General features: G+C 40.4%; 2 long non-coding RNA genes across 2 annotated transcripts in view; one reads left to right on the forward strand and one right to left on the reverse strand.

Annotated features, from left to right (window-relative positions):
• Positions 1 to 10970, reverse strand: part of LOC123117279 (uncharacterized) — a 34348-nt gene that overhangs the window by 4373 nt on the left and 19005 nt on the right. Inside the window, exon 2 of the long non-coding RNA XR_006457337.1 lies at positions 2179 to 2222. This is a non-coding gene — a long non-coding RNA (uncharacterized lncRNA). The remainder of the gene's footprint in view (positions 1 to 2178; positions 2223 to 10970) is intronic.
• LOC123117287 (uncharacterized) lies at positions 2860 to 4491 on the forward strand. The gene is made up of 4 exons (XR_006457339.1): positions 2860 to 3001; positions 3305 to 3719; positions 3945 to 4108; positions 4306 to 4491. It is a non-coding gene; the product is annotated as an uncharacterized lncRNA (long non-coding RNA).

Below are 10970 nucleotides of genomic sequence, written 5' to 3' on the forward strand. Positions count from 1 at the left end.
TCTCTCTCTCTCTCTCTCTCTCTGACCACTCCTCCTCCCATCGTCTTGGCTTGCAGGTTGCCATCGTCGCGGAGCTAGACAAGATCATGGTGTCCCCAAACTTTTTAGGCTGCTGCTCCTGTGTCCATGGCGTCCCGGAGAAGCAAGGTGTGTTTCTGCTACTCCCTACACTGCAAGTATTATCACTTCGACAGTATACTTTTGTGCCCAAAGTTGCCACTTGATGCTATAATTCTTCCATTTTAATAATTGTGCACTTGGGGTGTCATCTTAATAACCTGTAAGGTGAACTAAGTAAAAAATGGCCATGAAGTAGTGCCACGTTAAAATAACTCTGTTAGACTGGAAATGCTTTTCGTGGCATTTGTGACATTAAGAAAACTAGAAGATCCTGATAGGCCACCGCAAGAAAATCCTTGGTTCATCCAACAAGTGCAATTTCTCCATGTTCATTTGTGTTAGGCATGGACATAAAAGATCAAAGCTCCGTTCGCTGAAAATAGAGGCAGAGTAGCAGCTATAGCACGTGCACCCCTAGAGAGATAACACTAATTCTTGTCGTGCTGCTGCTTGTGTTATCCTATGCTTTTGTTGGATAAATCAGTGGTGGTGCTGCATATTTCATTTCTTGGATGGTTGTGTCTTGCCTGTGGTATCTTTCTACAACTGAATTCATGGTGCTGCTGGATGTGTGTATATTTTGTGCTAAATAGTAATTCCTAAATAATTGTTTCTGATAAACAACGATGCCTTTTTTACACAGGTTGTTTGATGCATTCGTGCTCGTCGGCGGGATGGTGCAAGGCGCAACTCCGACGCGGTTCCTCGCCGGTTGGATGGCGTTCAGGCACAACCCCGGCGTGCACTGAGTACTGCCTCGGCTTCAACCTCTCTCGGTGAGGTCCATCTTCCTCTTGCTCCTCTATTTCGGCTACTATATGGGACATGGCCATGGCTATATTGATGTGGCGCTCGTCTGGTTGATGCTCTATGTCCTACTCATGCATCGGTTCCTACTTGAGCTCTATAGTTGTGGATCCATGCCATTTTAGGGTTTCCAGGCTGCTGTTCATGTTTAGTTGCTATCATAGGGAGATCATGTGATGCTTTGGTTTACATGTGGATGCCCTGGTCCTATAGCTATGCTCCTGGATTTGCTAGATTGATCAGTGGCGTTCATGCTAGGGCGATGATGATTAATCGTGGCTGAAATAAGTGTGCCTTTGAGCAATCGTGGCACCTGTGCATATCAGGTTGGATCCTCCCTCTTGTCTCAAGAATCCTTTTTGATCATGTGATACTTGTTGTTGTCCTTGGATGGTCATTCTTGTCGAGTGATAACCAGGGCAGCTCCACTGTATAAATAGATTGATCTGGTGATAAGAGATGATGGGGGTAGGTTATATGATCGAGGAAAGGTGAATCTGAGCCCACTATGCAATGAACCCTAGACCCTTTTTTACTTTTATATCTAAAGGTGTTGCTTAGGGTTATTTATGCTCCAGTGTTTATAGCCATCTTCCATAAATCTGAGCCATTGAGCGGGCATTTCCTTTTGTTTTCTTTGGTTTGTTCTGAAGCTTTCCCCAATTCTATCTGTCACCACTGCATTTTGTGGATCATGCACCAGACTAAATGTAAGTGAACTTTGAAGGATGCATGTTTTGTTAGCTTTGTAACTTATTTCCTTGCTAAGTAAGCATTTGGGGTTAATTTGTTTTGTTGCCACCTTCTTTTTACATATAGTTTTGCACCGATTTGCCTTGCACTCTTCTCGACAAGCTTGTAATAGTGTTGAACTTTGTTCATTTAGGCATAGCAACTATTTGAATTATGAAAAATTGCTGCCATTTGGTTACCACCAGAAGTTTGTCTATTGATAAAACATGGTTCAGGAAGGCATTTTGTCTTCTATGTTTTTTTGTGCGTGCTGATGACGCATGCTTTTCTCCATGGAGTTGACAAGATGGAGATCCCTGGCATATCTTATATTCTTCAGTTGTCAAATGCTCACTGAGCTATTCAGGTTACTGCATCTTTTCTTCCATTTTTTCTTCATATTGATCTATGCTATGGATTATGACAAATAGAGCTGGCAATTTATGCTTTATAACTCCATATATACAGAGATTGCGACAAGAAATAACGAAGAACAACGTGTGTATGTGTGCCAATTACCATGGATAATGCTCAATTCGTCTGTTTCCAAATGGCCCTTCACACTACAGGAAAGTGACAATCAGTAAAAGTTAAGGTCAGACTTTGGAGAAGGTAAACATGTATTCTACATATGGTTACTTTTATGTACTTTTGGATATATGCATTTTCTTGGGTGACAAAGATGGTGTAGAGGCTCTGACATGATTACTTGTAATTTCTGCCACCAATTAAGTTGTTACAAAAGGAGTAACAAATGCAATATCTGTTTTGACCGAGCTGAGTTCAAAATTAACTATAAAAACAGACATTTACCGATAAGGAAATCTGATAGGTTATGTGTTGTTATCATATAAAATAGCAACAAGACTTCACTACGGAGAGACATTTATGCCTGCATCATGATAGGTCTCCTTCCAAGTTAGTTGACCTGTTTTTTCTATCCCAAGTTTATTGGCCTGTTTTTTTGTCCTTCCGAGGTTATCGTTCTTTTTTTTGTGCATGCTGAACTGGCATATTTAGTGGTGAGTTTGGTGCTTCTATCACTGTGTTCTTCGAGAATCTCATCATATCTCTCTATCCGAGGAATTATATGTTCACTTCCATGGAAAATAACATTTAAGACAAAATTCATCACAGGAGGAGTGGAGGTGTGTCTGCTGGGGCGGCGTCGGCGACAGCTTGGTAAGGGGCCGACGGGGGCTTCTTGGGGAGGGGACAGCGCTGTCGGCTGCTCCGGGATGGGGTGGCGTTGCTGGCTGCTAGGGGTGGGGCGGCGTCTGATTCTCCATGAGCAGGAGGAAAGGGAGAACAAGCGGGAGAAGGGAGGGAATGAGCTGTAGAAGTACATGAATCCCCTTTCTTTTTTCCCATTTATCGTTTAATGACAAGCATACTGGACCATGATATTGCTATTGGTTGTGAATCAGAGCAGTACATATAGCTCATTATATCCTGAACTGAAGAGCATCATATGCTAATAAGATTTATTAGACTCTGCTACTACAATTAGACTACATGTGTAGGCTAGAGAGAAGTTCAGAACATGCATTACATTTATTAGATGCTGCTGCTACAATTATACTACCATATCCTGCTCAAACCATTGGGCGTTTGAAAGAATATCTTTTATTTTTTCTATTTGCAGCTTTCTCCTGGAACCATTGTTATGAACCAATCAACTCTTTGAGAATTAAAGGTATGCCAATATAGTCGGCTACTATTCTCATGTTGGTTTGCTATCTACTATTTTCATACCTAATTTGGCTTGCCTGTGGTTTCTTCTGTTGTATAGATGCGTTGGTATGAACCATTGTTTGGACTGCACCCCTAATGTAAAATACCAAGTATTTGCAATGCTTGATTGTTGTGCAAACTTTTCTTGTAATTTTGATGCCTTGGTGCATGAGCTATACAATGATCCACTATATTTAGTTTGCGTCGCTACACACATTTGGCGGTAGCCATCGGCCATCACGTCTTCTGGCCTGCAGCTCGCCAACCTCGCCTGCTCGAACCCAAGACACCACTACTTCTAGGTCCCACAGCTTGATCCCGCCAAGGTAACCATTTGTCCTCTCCCGTCTTGGCATGTAGTTTTAGTGACATATGGTTATAATTAGTCAGCCAAATAGCCCACATAGGCTGTTAATCTAAAGTCAGATTACACATTACTTTTCTTTTTTTTTCTTCTAGGAATTATTGAGTTCCCTGTACTTCCCTCTGCATCTATTCTCGGTGTCATTTTCTGAATTTGGTAAGGTGTATTCTTTTTCTTTGGCAAACAGAGAAGGCAGGAGGTGGAGGAAGCTGAGAGGGAGAGGGCAAGGAGATCTCGGTCTGCACATTGCGTCTCCCACAAGCTACTGCGGCGGGAGAATCCTATATCCAACATCCTTCTCAAAGCCTGCAGCTACTGCCTCCCCAAGCAATGCCAACCTGTAGCAACAAGGTGAGCTACACTCCATTTATGTAATACATATTTCATTCTACTATGCCCCTCTCCTCTCTTTAATCTTTCCATTGTGATGGAAATAGCTGATTTGATACAAACATATTGCTAGCTCCTTAGGTGTAATGTTGTTTAAAAGATGACACAGTCGTATATGGATTTTTCCATGATACAAACATGTATTTGTTTGTTTGCAGGGTTCAGATTTTAAGATCTCCAGTGAGCTTCCATAGGATTGGCAGGAGAGGAGGAGCAGAGCTGACCAACTCTGCTCAAGATCACCTTTCTACAACAATGTAAGCAGCTTCCCTCACGAGGTGTACCACGAGATCATACTGTACACGAGTGCTTTGGAGAAAAAAATTCCATCATTGTGCTATTGAACCTTGGTATGTCTTGGTTCCGCTTCAGGGTTCATTTTGTACATTGATTAATATCATTGCGAAGAACAAGACACTTTGAAGCTCTCTCTCTATATATATTCTTAGGCTATGTAGTTGATACCTTTCTTACTTGATGGATTTATATAGTTTCATTCTCTCCATAGGTAAATTGTGTAAATCATATAGTATTTTTGTAGGTGACAAATTTGTGGGTTCACATGAGTCCGTGATTTGTGATCAGATTCCTTTTCGTGCTATGAGGGTAGTAGCTGTAATATTTTTGTAAATATTATTCTTTTATTTGATAGTAGGTCCAATAACTTGCTAATACAAGCTTCAGGTCTGACAGATCTAAAAAAATATGTTTCTCTATCTGTATTTTTCAATGTGATCGGTTCCCCTATTAGGTTAAAGTTTATAAGATAATTTTTGTTACTCCATTTACTTTGTATGTTAGTTTCTTATTGTATGTCTGTTGTTCCGCCAACAGAGGAGCGCCGGGGAGAGAACCCATTGGATGCAGAAGCGTGAAGGAGTCCATACGGTGCAGGCTGGTCAACCGTGAGGTTAGTAGCATGCAAACTACTGGCTAGCTCTTGTGATAAGTGAGACGTTTCAGTTAACTCCTTGTTCATGCAAGCTAATCTAACGGATTACTTGCTAGCTACATATATATGACTTGTGTACACATAGTCTGGATGCTATGTATGGGAAAATGAAATAAAACAATATATAAATATGTGAATCTGTGCCTCTTATTTATTTTTTATTGAGAGCATGGCAGGAGCTCTATCGATTTTCTTAAAGATAGGAAAAAGAAACAAAATACTTAGTTCCTTGGTTTATGTCTTTTTATTTTATTTTACCATTTTCTCAGTGTGTTATGAGTCGTCGTTGCCCATACAGTTGTGGTTTCGTAAACCAAAATAACGCTTTGCCTCTGTGTGGTGCCTCGACACATCATATATACATGGATAGTGAAATCTTAGGTCTACCTTATTCACGTAGTTATTCGCAAAAAAAACAATCTTATCAGCAGGTGAGACTCAACACATGCTTGGTTGAGTAACCATAGAGTCACCAATTTAGTCTATGTATTCTTACACTGGCCATACAACAAAAAAATGTGTGTTCATTGACCGGTTTTGTTCGAAATAAAAAATTGTACCTCGTATCTTAAAACTGACCGTCGATTGCTTCTCATTTTTATTGTTTCCAATAATGTTATTTTTGCATCTTTATGTTGGCATGTGTGCCTGTATGTTCCTTTGCTGCTCATTTATCAATCACATATTTATGTTTTCTCTATACCATTTCCAAACACTCATGTTTACCATACTGTCGTGAGAATTTTTGGCGGAATAATTCTTGATATTATCTTGGAATTCCTAGAGCTATTTATCGGAGGAGGATGTACTCGCATAACACAATGACTGTCACGATGCTTTCCTACCGGAGAAAGATGCACACATTTGAGTATTTCTGTTAGCCATCATGGTAAACAAATGTTTGTTGTTTCCTTTGTTTATTTCCATTGGCAAAACATTGCTTATCAATGATTGGAACTATGCTTCCAGCAGTATCACTTGCCATGATGAGCTACACCATTGATTCTCATTTTGTGTACTTATCAAGGCTGCTATCTGATTTTTTCACTTCCCTTTTGTAGTCTTTTGTATGCCTTGCTTTTGGTACTATACTCTCCAGCTGCCTTTTGTAGTGTGCTACTTGGTTTTCGGTCCCTTTCTTTGTAAATGACTTGCCCTAATTATTACCAATGATATTTAGACTTGTGGGATGTGTTGCTTTGTATATGAACAACTTGCTGTAATCCCGATCCTGTATCATTCCTTTTTACTCATATAGGTTTTGTTTTCTACAACCTCTGTTTGCATTACAACTTCGAAATATATAGGATGTGGTATGATTACAATTACGATTAGCACTGATTGCGTGGGTATGGCAAAGGCGACAACAATTTTTAGTATCACCCTTTTTTGATTTTTATGTCATGTTGATTACATCCGGTCATTGCATTCACTGGGAGGAGACATTGCGCTATGCATGACACCCAGTCTGGCCAGCCTTTGCAACTGTCAGCAACCTATTTGTTCTTCTCCTTAGCCAGACCCGATTCTTCGACTGGTTTAACTTGCATAGTAGTTCTGTTTAGATTACAGTTTTAGATTCCTCCACTCTTTGCTATGATTAGGTTAATTTCTAACAAATGGGATGATGATCAGGATGAATACTATTTTGGTATTGCTACCATTATGGTTCCACTCATGAATAATTGAAAATAACGGGATGATCCATCGCAAGCAATCATTCTAATTCCTATTTGGCAACCTTGAATACCCCGATGTGTTTCGATTTGGTAGGCTTGGTTCCCTCCCTGATTGTGTGCATCATCATGGTGTTTGCTTGTTGTTCTAAAGTTTCAACTGTATGGCTACTATTGGGTTGGCTTCTTATAAGTTATGGGAGAGAGTGAGAGTGTGGGCTTGGTCAGGGAGATCTCTTTTATTTATTTGCTGGTACCTGATAGTTTTTCATGTTCCCTTGTGAGATCTTAGTGAAAATAATGATTTTATTTGCTGTGCGGGCGGGCGGGTGCAGAGAAGAAGAACCTCAACTCGGAGCTCTTGTTTCTTCTTAGTATATATGTACAAATTATAAATATAATAAATATATGTGTCCTTTTTTCCTCTTTCTCTCCTCTGGTTTTACCGCCAAACTGGGTGGCCTTGATGAATGATGTTGGCTTATTTTAGAGAAAATCTTTCTAAATAAATACTTGATAAATGATGTTGGTTTATTTTAGAGAGAATCTTTCTAAGTAAATATACACTGAAGAGAGGTTTCAATTTCCTAATAGTACATGTTCAAATTGTTGTTGTATGTGACCTTAGATAGAAGGATGTGCACTTGTGATTATCCCTTTCCCTTTTTGTATCAGAGCTTTGTGCCAAAAAACTGCTTTGGTGCCGAGACAATTACCTTGCAACATTAATCTTGGCTGAAATTGTGCACCTTTACTAGATCAATCATGTTTGTCAGTGTTAAATAATTAGGCACATAATAAGATGAGATCATAGTGTAATCAAGTTTTGTGCCTAAAGAAAATCTTGGAGGATATCTATGTATAGTAGGCTTATTATGTTTTCTGGGTGCCTTGTGGAATACTAAGATAAAATAAATTTAATTTCATTTTTATATTCTTTTATGTTAAAGAGGCTACATTGTATCCAGATCACTTAATATTATCCAAAGTGATTCTCTTTCATACAGACCAAATTAGTTCCTCGCTGTCCATGAGACACACTATTTGAATATTTTGCCTAACATGACATGTCCTTTAGCAGATCCATGCGTTGAAACATGCAAGCAAATCAAATGAAGGAGTGTGGACAAAGTTATATATCAAGCAAATCGGATGAAGGCGTGTGGACAAAGTTATATATCTAACAGTCAACCATGTAGTTTACTATTATGCAGTATGAAAAATAGTGTAAACAAGTTATCTGAGACTAATACTGCTACGGCCTGCTTTTGGTTTCTATCATACCAAACCTTGCTTAGGTATTTCATGTCACATTTTATAACAAATGCGCTGATGGCATGTAGATAGGGCCATTTTTTAGATATTTTACAGGATGATTACTGTTGTGAGTATCTACCAACACCTACTCTTTGAGTAATATCAGATATATTTCTATCCTGAGATATAGAGTAATATCAGATGTTAATCGGAAAAGAGTTATATCAGGGGTTTGATCATTGAACTTTTTTTATTCCATCCTGATTAAGTTGTCCTGTACATGTGTTAAACTTGCCTTTCTACTAATGCATAATGCAATTTGACCTTCCACTGCTTGGCCATATCGATTGGACTGGCACCCTCGCACCGAGGCGCATTGTTCATCTAGTAAGTAGTATTTCAAGGTTGCACACAAAGTTTGGAGGCAATTGGAGTTAAATTAAATAAGTGTCTATTTTGAAAAGGCCTTATTAGTTGATGTTGGATCATTTATTAGTTTCCTAGGATTTTATTCATGAGTCAAATGAAGTTGATTTCACCATGACAATGATCAAGGGAATTTATAAGATAACGCGAACATTTTAGTTTTACTGTCGAAGAAATAATTTATTCGACTTATTTTAAATTTGAAAAAGGCTTTGATTTTTTTGGACAAGTGGCAAGCTGCATAGTAATCACGATGACATGGCCACCATTAGGGGGAGATTACTGTAGCATGATTCTCGGGGTGTTACAAATCTCCTCCAGTACAAGAAATCTCGTCCCGAGATTTACGAGGTGGGGTAAGGGGGGAAGAATTGGTTATGAAATTCTAACGAGTCTTCCCGGTCTTGGTTGCTCTTCTCGAAGAAAATTTGATCCATTACGTTGATATCTTCATTTCTCCTTTTCAGGTCATCATGATGAAGTCGACATCCTGTCTTCGGGAATTCCATCGTACTTACGAATAGGAAAGGGGCAGCTCGACAACGATAGAATGCTATAAGAGGTAATCATCGGGGGTTATCCCACGAATGAACACATGAGTTCTCGAGTTGAACGATGAAAACATGTTGAGAGCAAAGTATTAGGGTACAATAAGAAGTTTCAAACGGATAGACGATCGTTCGAGGTGTGAATTATAGTGTGAAAGGGGTTCAGAGCAACAGGAATAAGTACTGCATCTGATACCAGTATAGATCATTAGGAAGGTGGCTCCTGAATTACTTACGAACTCAAGCTCGAGGAATAACTCTAGCAACAAGGGTATACAGGAGAGTCGGGTTTCGATCATGTGGAACTGTGGGTTATGGGCCCACCATGTGGGTTAGGAGTAGAAGGAGTGGTGACATCTTGCATGATCAAGATGGCAAGGCATGTCAGAGCATAGCCTGCCAGTCCTATTGGCAACAACATCGGTACCAAGCGCGGGGGACGAAGAGAACCATTTTCCTGCCCGTTAAAATGAGGCAGACATAGGCAAGGTTCTCGTCCATCGGTGGTTACCGAAATGTCATCAACAATAGTAACAGGATCTTACTGACCGAGTTGTACTCTGAGGTGTTTACATAAGCAGGGAACTATTACTGCTTAGATCTCATAAATCACAAGAAAGGTTAAACAAAACAATGAAAAGGAAAAGGTGATCATTATGATAATCAGACCAATGGAAAGGAAGGTGTTTATACCCAAGTATTTAGAGTATAACTTTCCCAAGGAAAGGCGGAGCATGATATACATGACAGGGCTCCAAGTATGAAACCATTTAGACAAAGGGGCAAGGAATTTATGAGGTTTACCCATACAACGGTGTTTGGATAATTGAACAAGAAACAGTTAGTATTGCGCTCCCAATGTTCTTGTTGATGAATGGAGTACCACAGACATGCTTCGGGATAGCATTGACATGGTCATCAAGGAAAGGTCGGACTTTGGATACACAAAGGATCCATCAAAACAACTTATAAAATAAGTCATACAATTTCAGCAAGAAAAATATGATTTTTGTGGCCGACAGGCTCGACAACAATTCATCGAGGGGGCAAGGATGGTATTTCTCATCATGAATTTGATTGATAACCAGGAAGAGCTCAGAATGTTGGTGATGATCATGACATATTTGTTGAGGTACCATGAAGATGTAATCGATCAGCAATGGCATCAAGTCAAAGGAATGATGAAGCAAAAGATTATTGGAACCACGGGTACGACACATAACTTGAAATCAAGCTTGTTATTTGAGGTGAAATGATAAGATGAGGAAGATCAAGGTAAGCTTAGCTCATCATCGCAAGTTGCTCCGGGCATAAGGACTAGTGTAACGCCTCGGATTCGTTGCGCCAGGTGTCAGCCAGTTATTCGTCATCGTTGCCATGTCATTTGTTTGCGTGTTGCATTTTATCATGTCATCATGTGCATTTCGTTTTGCATACGTGTTCGTTTCATGCATCCGAGCATTTTCCCCGTTGTCCGTTTTGCAATCCGACACTCCTATGTCCTCCAGCGTCCCCCTTTTGCCTCTTTTCGTGTGCGGGTGTTAAACTTTCTCGGAATGGCCTGAGGTTTGCCAAGCGGCCTTGGTATAGCACCGGTAGACCGCCTGTCAAGTTTCATGCCATTTGGAGTCCGTTTGATACTCCAACGGTTAACCGGGGTACCGTAAAGGCCTCTTTTGTCTTGCAGCCCAACACCCCTCCAAAGTGGCCCAAAACACAGCAAACTCCCCTCCATGCTCTCGGTCATTCGATCACGATCGTGTGGGCGAAAACCGCTCCTCATTTGGACTCTCCTAACTCCCAGAATCTATAAATATGCCCCTCCCCCCGAAATTCACGGATGACTCCTCCCGAAACCCTAGATCCATCCCTTCCGCGCCACTGGACATGTCTGGCCGGCGATCAGACGTGTCCGCCCCGCTCCCCCGTCCAATCGTGGCCTGTCACGTGGCTCGCCCGGCCGC

Source organism: Triticum aestivum, chromosome 1B (genome assembly GCF_018294505.1).
Source record: "Triticum aestivum cultivar Chinese Spring chromosome 1B, IWGSC CS RefSeq v2.1, whole genome shotgun sequence".
NCBI classification, from domain to species: Eukaryota; Viridiplantae; Streptophyta; class Magnoliopsida; order Poales; family Poaceae; genus Triticum; species Triticum aestivum.